This window comes from Physeter macrocephalus, chromosome 4, assembly GCF_002837175.3.
Source record: "Physeter macrocephalus isolate SW-GA chromosome 4, ASM283717v5, whole genome shotgun sequence".
Classification (NCBI taxonomy): domain Eukaryota; kingdom Metazoa; phylum Chordata; class Mammalia; order Artiodactyla; family Physeteridae; genus Physeter; species Physeter macrocephalus.
Window position 1 is genome coordinate 137,484,568 of NC_041217.1, and position 10,902 is coordinate 137,495,469.

General features: G+C 46.9%; 1 pseudogene; it reads right to left on the reverse strand.

The window, feature by feature from the left end:
* LOC102986760 (G protein pathway suppressor 2-like) overlaps positions 1 to 896 on the reverse strand; it is a 1,344-nt pseudogene extending 448 nt beyond the window's left edge.
* Between the last annotated feature and the right edge of the window lie 10,006 nt (positions 897 to 10,902).

The following is a 10,902-nucleotide window of genomic DNA, read 5'->3' on the forward strand; positions in this document are numbered from 1 at the left end:
TGTGCAGGCTCAGCGGCCATGGCCCACGGGCCCAGCCGCTCCGCGGCATATGGGATCTTCCCGGACCGGGGCATGAACCCATGTGCCCTGCATCAGCAGGCGGACTCTCAACCACTGTGCCACCAGGGAAGCCCCTCCCATCTGCTTTTGCAAGGACAGGGCACCACCAAGCTGGGGGAACCCTGTCTGGGTGGGCTGAAAGTGGCCATGCATGGCGCGGGGCTGTGACTATGGCTGAGATAGGTACTGCACTGCAGGAAAGGCTTAACATCGTGCTCTGAGCTGCTAAGTAGGACTACAGGTTAGCTGCTCGGGTCCATGGTGAGGTGGAGGCTGAGCAGTCCCATAAGCACCACCTGGGCTGCCTTGGAATTGTCCAGCCTCTGAGCTCCCTTTGGAAGCAGCGGCTGAGCCCATGTAGTGCTGGGTCATAAGCATCTGGGGTGCAAACATCAGTTTGGCTCTGTCAGGTGTCATGAGGATGCGTGGGTGATTGTGTCCTCCAGCTGTCCCCCTCTTGCTGAGGGTGTGAGTTCCTGGGTGACAGTCAGGCTCTGCTGGTGCACAGCTGATGTCAGAGTGGTCAGGTCATTCTCCTTTTGCCTTTGTTTTTCTTCTCATGTAGAACGTTCTTGAGCTGCAGGAAAAGCAGTGCTTTTCTTCCTGTAGGGCCAAAAGCTTCTCCTGAAATGTCAAGATTTGTTCCTTGGTCTCTTCCCATGACATTCTCTCTTCCATCTCCTTCTTCTCCCTTCTCTCTGTTCTTCCTTTATCTTCTGTTGCATCATCTTGTCCACCTCTTCTTCCTCTTGCTGTTTGTGCCCCTGCCTCATGATTATGGGCTGGTGCAGTGCCCTGGCCATAATATTGGAAAGCTTGGGGTGCTCCAGGAGCATGGGCAAGGTGCTGCCTGGGGTGTTTGGGCAGTGGGCACCCGGTTTGGTCACTGATCACCAGACTTAGGGTGGACCCACCTTGTTTTTGCTTCCTCTGCAGCTTCCCTGGGGTTTTCTTTTTTTGCCCCACTCCCCAGAGGTATGGGAAACTGATCAGAATGAGTGGCGGACAGGATATTCCAGCAGAGAGAATTACAGGAAGGTGAGAAACTTGCCCTTGAGTCGGAAGCAGAAGTGATGCTCTCAGACTTCCAGGAGGTTAGGGAAGATGTCTTGGGGTTAAATAAAGAGGACTCACGGGGACTGGGTTGAAGGAGGTGAGTGCGATGAAATGCCCCTGATGTGCATGCGAGTGAAATGCCTATGGGTGTACATGTAAGCCAAGCACAACTTCTGGGGGCCTGGGTAGGATAATCTGGGGGTATGACAAGCTGGTGGGGGTCCACCTGGGATCAGTCCAGACATCCTTACCCAGTGGCTCCCGACCTGCTACGCTCATTGTTCCCCTGGGCTGTTCTGGAGGCCAAATCTGTTGTAGATGTTATTGACTGCCATGTTTGTTGTGTCAGAGCCAGGGCCTGAGTGGGGTAGACCTCCTCTCCTCATTACCTCACTTGAGCAAGCACCATCATTAATGTATGCTTTTCTTAAGAAATGTGTACTTATTTCTAGTTATATAAGCAATAGGTTCATTCTAGAAAATTGGGAACATACAGGAAAATATACAAAGAAGGGAGTTAAAAACAATGTCCTGATATCAAAGAGATCTGATGTCAGAGATTGCAGAGACACTTAACATTTTGATGTAACTTCTTCCAATGCATTTTCTTTTCTTTGTACGTGTACATTTACGTGTACGTGCATAGAAACATAAATGTTCGTGTGTTTAAGTCATACAACCTGCTTTACATCAAGCTGGCATGAAAAAAATGGGGTGGTATTAGTAGTCATAACTTGTATTTTACTGGCTCCCCCAAACCCTCTTTTGCAAAGGTCTCCTGAATTATTTCTGGGAAGTTCTAAGGAATTTCTCATATGAACTCAGGAACTACTCCTCTGCTTTCTCTATTTTCAGAATTGTGGTCCTTACAAAGATATTCACACTGGAGGTCTCCAGGTCTCTGACTCTGCCTCGCTTTTGCTGCCAGGGCCCACCTTCAAAGCCTTTTCTAATGGGCACTGTTACGAGTCTTATAGCTGCCATGTACTTTGGCCCCTCCTGGTGCCCTGGAGCCATCCTCCAGGTACAGAGCCCAGCTGAGCTCTCCAGAGCCTGTAGGAAACCAAAGCTAAGCTGAGATCCCTATAGAGATGGGAGTCTCTGACCCTTTCTGCTTATACTTTGGGGGGTGCAAACAACACTGCTTTAGGTCCTATGTAGCAGTGTCTGCCAGAGCTTTTTATTGAAAACGGTTGTGATAAATAGGCTTGAAAGATGGCCACCATCAACTCCTTCCCTCCCTGCAAACACCTGATGCTCCTCACATCAAGAAGTGAAATCTAGGGGCTTCCCTGGTGGCGCAGTGCTTGCGAGTCCGCCCGCCAATGCAGGGGACGTGGGTTCGTGCCCCGGTCCGGGAAGATCCCACATGCCACGGAGCGGCTGGGCCCGTGAGCCATGGCCGCTGAGCCTGCGCGTCCGGAGCCTGTGCTCCGCAACGGGAGAGGCCACAACAGTGAGAGGCCCGCGTACCGCAAAAAAACAAACAAACAAAAAGAAGTGAAATCTAGTCCCCAACCCTTTGAATCTGGTCTGGTCGTCGTGACTTACTACCAACAGGATGCGTCCAAAAGCATGTTCTGGGACTTCTGGGACTAGGTGATAACAAGGCTTGACACTACCTGAGTCTCTTGGAATGCTCATTCTTGGGTTACTTCTTCCCAGAACCCACCACCATATGATGAGAAGCCATATAGAGGGTCCACATGTAGGTGATCCAGTGGACAGCCCCGTCTGAGGGCACAGTCTGTACCAACTGCCAGGCATGTGAGTGCGCCATCTTGGATTTCCAAGGAGTCCAGCCTTCAGGTGACTCTAGCTAAACCCACCATTTGACCACAACCACCTAGGAGACCCTGAGGGAGAACTGGCCAGTTAGCTCAAGGAACCATGAAGGAAAATGATAAATTGCTGTTTTAAGCCACTAAATTTCGGGGTAGTTTGCTACACAGTCATATAAGCTCAACAGCAGAACCTCTTCTCTCTTAGCTCAGATATATTCTGAGTTCCCCAGGAACTGCGTTACAGACACCCTGCCTTCCCCAGAACAGCCCCCGTCCAGCCTATGTATGAGGCTTTGCGTCTTGGTTAAACATGTCTGCCTAGCCCTTCCCTCCTGATGCTGACTGCTCTCCCAGGACAATTCCGCTGGACTCATCCCATCATTCCACCTGCCATTTCCAGACATGCCTCAATCCCAGGGGTACAATATTGCTTAAGATCTAGCTGGGAGCTCTGTACACAAGATGAGGCGTTTACTGTATATACAGTTGTATTTATTAAATTCTTTTTGCACTTAGTGTTGTATTGTGGTAACTTTCTAATGTCATTAAAAATTCTGCAGGATTAATCTGAATTTACATCGTTAGTCACTCACCTGTTTTTGGAAAATTGCTCCCACCTCTTTTTTGCTTACATTGTAAAAAAGGCTGAGATGAATATCCTTGTCCATAAATCTTTACTCAGGTTCTCATCTTAAGGAAATAATTGAGTACTCAGCAGAGGGTATGACTTTTTAAAAATGATGCATAATGTCAAACCCTTTTTCAGAAAGAGTGTACCAAGTTACCCACCGCCGGTCAATTTGATAGGCAGAAATGAGAATAATAATGAGAATAAAAATCTTATTATTTTAATTTGTATTTCTCTGATTCTTGGTGGTGTCAACTGAAAGACGTTTTTTACTCTTTCACATTTCTGCTGTCATTTTTCTTCTTCTTTAGCCATTATTAATTATCTACCATGTGCCAAGAACTCAGCTTGACCCAAGGAAGTGACGAATTTGGTATATAACCCTGAGAGTGGACCATGTGGCTTGAGGAACAGAGCTGGTACCATGAGGTAAGGAGAGCACCTGTCCTGAGCCCAGTTTGGACTTGTTCTTAGTCACCCTGGTGGATCCTCAGTACATTGGAGAGGGTGCTATGTGGTGCATCGGCAGGCGGACGCGCAACCACTGCGCCAGCAGGGAAGCCCAGGACAATGACTTTGGCATCAGATATGTCTATCTTCACATGTTGGCTCATCGGCAGGCGGACGCGCAACCACTGCGCCACCAGGGAAGCCCAGGACAATGACTTTGGCATCAGATATGTCTATCTTCAAATGTTGGCTCTGACACTTACCAGTTATGTGACCTTGGACAAGTTATTTAAATCTCTTTAGCCTTAAATTCCTCAAGTGCAAAATGATAAAAAATGTTGTGTCCCTCTAAGTCTGTTGCTGGGATGAAAAGAATTAATAAAAAGATAATAAATGTAAGCATCTTACCTTGGTATCCATTCAGTAATCATCAAAGCCTGTTCTACCTCATTATCCTCAGTCTCTCTCTCTCCCTCCCTATGTTACTGCTCCTCTCCAGCTTCCTTCCCCTCATATCGTTTCTCAGCTCTTTCACAGTCACCACCCCATAACTACTCCCCCAGCTCAATGTCTTGTCCCTCCAATCTGTTTGCCACACCACCTGTGACTGTCTTTCTCGAATTAAATCTGATCATGTTCCTACCTTACTTAACATCCTTCAAGAGCTCCTTAATGTGGTTGGGACCCGGCTCTTCCTAGCATTCCAGCCTCATCTCTTAACCTCTCCGCCTCATCACGGCCCGTAGCCTGGACCGACCCACAGGGCTGCCTAGAGTCCCTGACACAGCCCTGTCTTCCCAGACCCTGGCACCTGTGAACACGCTGTTTCCTTATTTGGACCCTTTCCTTCTTCTCCTGTCCAGGTGGTTATCTCCTACTCATCCCTTAGAAATTAGCTGAGGTGAGACTTTGCCTTCCCTGACTCTTCAAGCCGGTCAGGTGGTCCCTCCTCAGGCTTCCCCATCATGGCACAAAGACAAGGAAGCACATCGTCCCCTCCCCCACCTTCCTTGAGGGCAGGAATGGCATCTTCATTCCTACATTCCTATTCAGAGCCTAGAACAGGGTTTCTCAACATCTACAAACTGACTATGACTGGCTGCATAGCTTGTCTAACCTAGTGCAAAATGAAAATACAGAGCCCTTAGGTTCAAAATTTACCAAGAATTTCAACATGGCAATGGCAGAGTATTAAGCCGAGTGTGGGCCCTTCTGAGAGCTGAGCCCTATTGATGGCACATATTGCTGGCCCAAGAAGCCACACCTACTATTGACATTTGGGGTCAGACAGTTGCTGTGGGGAATTGTCCTGTGCACTGTAAATGTTTAGCAGCATCCTTGGCCTCTACCCATTAGATGTCAGTAGCACTCTTCCCCAGCTGGGGAGAGTTGGGGGAACAACCAATAATGTTTCCAGATATCGCCAAATGCCTCCTGGGGGGGACAGAATCACCCCTAGTTAGGAAGCAATGGCCTAGAAGATTGTAGCCACCCAAGGCAGGTTCCTGTGCTCTGGAAGAGGTTAGGACAAAAGTACTGTTGGGAACCCAGCCAGCCTGAAGAAGGCTTCCTGGAGATGGGATGTCTCAGGGAGAGTCTCAAAGGATAAGTAGGATTTGGATAAAACCTGCTACCTGGTCAAGTCAGCTGACTGAGCAAGAATGCTGAGGGGTACTGGGGGGGCAAGAGCATCCAATAAGGCAAGGAAGCCTTGCAAACCTCCAAATGAGTCATAGATCTGGTGGTTTCACATGGGTGGGCTGTGAGATTTATAATGAGAAAAGAACTTTGAAGTTCTTCCCTTGGAGATTTTTTGGGGAGCCAAGAGTAAGGGAAGCCTTGAGGATCTCGGAGAACTGTGGGCCATAAAACCCTCAGTAGGCTTCCTTAAAAACAGGGGTCAGCCAACTGCCACCCTCATGGCTTGCAACTGAGAACCATTGCCGATAGGCCTAATGGCTTGCACATGTCCCTGCCTTGGCCAGTGGAGCTGGTCCTGTGGTCTATCTCCTCATCGCCCTCAGATTATCCCACCCCGTGGGATCCTGGGAATGCTGTAAACAGGTCACCTCACTGGTGTTGCTGGGGAGAGGGTGGTGGGATGGAATGCTATGGCTTTGGGGGTACAGAACCTAGGTGGTGAAGGCAGTTGTTATGTCTTGGGGTGAACAGTGGAAAATAATACATCAGGTCAGATGTTTAGGAATACAGTGAGTTTGGACCTGGTTGGATGAAAAGACTCACATCTTCTATTGGTTAAGACAATCTAGTTGAACCTTGATGCTGGTCAGTATCCTCTGGTTCCCATAAAAACTGCTGTGTGGGGAAGGTGTTCTCCCAAGATGAAGGAAAGTATAGGTCAGGTGAGATTCTAGGAGTTGCAGATCATGGAACCCTTCACTGAGTCAGGTCTTCTCTGAAGCATGTGTTCTTACTCACATAGTTGTGCCTGATTTCCAATCCTCTACGTTTTAGGCGTGTGACTTGGGAAAGTTACTTAACTTCTCTGTGCAACAGTTTTCTCATCTGTAAAATGGACATAAGAGTAATCCAGACTTCATAGGGTTAAACTGATCACAAGGATCAACCGAAATCTTGTGTGCATGTGAAGGGACGAACCTCTCCCCATGGTGCTAGAACATAATGCCAACCAATAATATCCATTAAAAGTTTCTTGTGGTCACCTGTTTGGTCCAGGACCCTTTAAGTGAACCTAGCTCAGCCTTGTAATCAGAAACACTCTCCTATCAGCAAGCATTCTCAGTTGTAAGCAATGAAAATGAACTCTGGTACCCTCGTGAGAGGCTGTTGGAGGCTCCAGAATCAGTAGACACTAGAGGATCGACCTTGGAAGATAGACAGGAACTCTTTGATTGTCAAGGAGACAAATAGCAGAAGGCAAGCATTCATCTTTTGGAAGACAGCCAGATTGTACCATCCATCAGTACCTTCACCACCGATGCTGGACAGCACAGCAACTGCGAGTGAACCCTAGGCCTCATTCATCTAGGCAACTTTGCTGGGTGCTGCGAGCCGGAGAGAGTGAGGATTCCCCCGAACCACTGCGGCTTTCATCGTGAGTGTGGGCTGCTTCTTCCCATGGGGTTTCCTGTCACATAAGAAGACCCTTTGCTGGGTGGTTAACAAGAATTAACACATGACCCGCTATGTCCTACCTCTCTGGCTGCCCAACCTCCACTCAAAACATATGCTTCTAACACACACACACGTCCTTCTTACTACTGTGAATGTATTTAGCTTCTCCACAAAGGAACAAAACCAAAAGCCTTACTGGTTATTGCATCCAGACTGTGCTTCCAGTTCTTTCTGAAACTTATGGATTCAGTTGTAAAGTCCACTGTTACTGTGTCCCACATATATAATAGTGGGGAAAATGGGGAGGAAAGAAGAGGAAACTCCAGTAAAATATATGAATACCTGACACTGCAAGGAAGGTAATACAGATAGAGGCTCTGGTCCTTGTTTCTGCATAACTGACGTTTGTGGCTTTTTTTTTTTTTTCTACTATTTCATTCCAATGGTTTTTGCCTTCAGCCAGCCCTTCCCTGGTCACCCTGGTGGGTGGCCCATAGATTTAGTTTTGAGGGATATGAGCCCTTGGTTTCAGGCTGCAGAGTTTTCTACTAAACTTTGCTATTAGATATGGCAGAATCAGGGGGTCCCCAAGTTCCACTCTTACTACTCCTGTGTTCCTATCACTACAATCATATTTTTCCTTGACAATCAGGGGCAAACACCCTGGCCAGTGTGTTGACTGTCCTTCTTTTCAGTCTATATTCTCAGTGGCATAAGGACTCTGAAATGAACAGAGCGTCGTGGTAAATTCAGTTCAGAGTGACCATTGTCATGTCCCCTCATGGAAGCGTTCTTCCCTGAAGAATGACTTCCCCCAGATTACTGAGTCAGTAAGGCCCAAAGTTGTGGGAACGGGAAGCAGGCTTGTGAGCCGGTGTGAGGAGTGCAAGCTTCTTCAGTCCCTGGGTCCTGGACACTTTATTCTGGCAGCAGCATTACCATAAGTTGTTCATTTGTTGAGAGTATTATCATTTTTACAGGATGGTGCCCCACCTTGTGAGGTGTTACTCTGCTGGCGTGGTGACTGATTCTTCACCTGACCAGGACACCATTCTGTGAGTACAGCAGCTCCTGGTAAAGCGCACATCCTAAAATACATGAATCCTCTGGGCATAAAACCATTGCCTCACACTACTATATATAAAATAGATAACTAATAAGGACCTACTGTATAGCACAGGGAACTCCACTCAATGCTCTCTAATGACCTATATGGGAAAATAATCTAAAAAAGAGTGGATATATGTTTGTGTATAACTGATTCCCTGTGCTGTACAGCAGAAAGTAACACAACATTGTAAATCAACTATACTCCAATAAAAATTAAAAAAAACATTGCCTCCCTCCCTCCCTACCCCGTTCCATCCCTCCCTTCCTTGGCAAAGCAGACAAAGAAAGGTACTGCTTCGAGTTTTGCTTCCTGGGTAGATGTCCCTTCTCTACGGTCCCTGGGTGGAGCTATGGACATATATACACTACCAAATGTAAAATAGATAGCTAGTGGGAAGCAGCCACATGGCACAGGGAGATCAGCTCGGTGCTTTGTGACCACCTAGAGGGGAGGGATAGGGAGGGTGGGAGGGAGACGCAAGAGGGAAGAGATATGGGAACATATGTATATGTATAACTGATTCATTTTGTTGTAAAGCAGAAACTAACACACCATTGTAAAACAGTTATACTCCCATAAAGATGTTAAAAAAACAAACAAACAAAAAACCCAAAAAACTGCAATGCTTGTGAGTCAGTGCACTAATCAGAGGTACCTTCCCATGGAGCTATAGGGATGGGCTGGTGGAGGAGACGAATTATGGCAGGAGTGTGCCTTCTGGGAGTGGAAGCATTTACTGGTGCCTTAAGAACCTATTGTGCCCGGTCCAACATACACCACTTTCATCTGATGATGGAAAGCTGCTGGCCATGCACTTTATGGCCGGTGGATTATATAACACCCTGTTCACAGTGCTCAGCTACGTCTGAGTGCTTATTTCCTGTCCCATTTTCAGTCATTTAGTCCCCAACAGGGCCTAATAACAATACACACGAGGTTTTTTAAGATGAGTGTAATTATTTGCTGAGTTGTGCCTGGATTTGTCGTTAGGCTTCAAGGCTTTTTACCCTGAGTCTTGTACTGAGGCTTGCTATAAGTGCCATAGAGCATTCCGATCTGGCACAGACACACTAAGTACTGTTGGATCTGCTGAGTCATGACAGGTAAGTCTAAGAACTGATTGCATTGCAGTCTGGACCAGGCAGAGAGGCTTCTCCTGTTACGTATTCCACTCAAAGCTGGTAGTTTACCTCCCAGATGGGTGAAAGTGATAACACAAATGGAGTGTATGTTGCCTCCAAAATTCAGAGGCCCACGAATTGTTGTGCTTCTTTTTAAGTGATAGGAAGTGCAAGGTACAAAAACTTAACATTCACTTTTGGGAGACTATCATGACATGCCTTCAACCACTGGTACTCATGGAACTCACAGAAATAAAGTCTCCCATTTTTGTGGGATTTCTCTCTCATTCCCTGGCTTGCTGTACTTTACCAAAACATCTACAGTACATGCTATTTCCTATTTTCTGGTCCTAATAAAATGATGCTAGTAATGTAGTGGAAAAAGAAAAGGGTGAATTCCACTGTGTAGAAATTACATATAAAAAAATGTAGTGGACTAACATTTTGCCACCTGGATGGTAAGATGGTGAAGGTCTTTGTGGCTTAAATTGTGGCACAGACGAGGGGTTTTGATATTGTCTTGAGACAGACCAAGTAGACTGCTCTTTCTGCCAGGTGAAAGCAAACTTCTTGTGTTTCCTGATACTCATTATAGAAAAAAGTCGGTCACTGCATACCAAGTGTTGGATGTTAATGATTCACTCCAGTACGGAGCAAGTCTAGAACAACAGGTATTTTTGGAGATGTCACCTAATTCTTTTATTCAAAATCAACATTGCACTTCAACTGTCAATCACTGATGATGCCATAAGCCTCTGGCATCGCCCACTCTGTGCTCCCTGGGCCCAATAGATGACCTTTTTCTTCCCCTTTTGAGTTTAAAGCCCATTCAGAGATGGATACAGCAATTATAATTTATTATTGATAAAGGTGATTGGGGAATGTGGCTTTCGATCTGAGGCCAAGTGGATTTGTTTACATTTCACCTCTGAATTTTGACTCTCTCCCTGTCATTGGCATGGTGGAACCACCATGGGCCTTATCCTAGGGCCACAACTTACCACAGTAAACATAAGGCACAGAGAAGCAAAAACTATGCTTTCCTTTAGGCAAACTGGTTTGGAAAATGAGAAGGAGGATGGAGCCTCGTTGAGCATGTTGAATTCCTTTTCTTAGACTTACCAATTGCATATCGTAGAAGGTGGTGACTTTTTCTCCTCCCCTGGAGAAAAATCAAGGGAGGAATGGAAGAGGCCAGCAGTGCTGCTCTAGTTGAAAGGCCTCCACACAAAGACCTGAGTCTGGGGAGATGGAAGTTGTGCCCACATCCCTTCCTCTCACTGTGACTCTGCACAGCTGGCTCCAGTGGTGCCTTCGGTGAATCAGCCTAAGTATCCCTTCCGCTCTGCATCGCTTGCCAGCAAGCCTCACAGGTGGCCTAGGTTCCTGGCGTGTGCTTTGGCTTCCAGGGCATGTACTGATGGAGCGTCTCCCATCTTCAGGTGCGGGGATAAAAAGCAGGGCCTCGTGTCCACCAATACTATGTACTGTGGGAGATTCCTCCCAAATACGACTGGGGATCGGATATTGAACAACCGAAAAACTAAATAATTGGCACTCTACTCCCAGATGTGCCCACGTCTGTACACTCCAGAT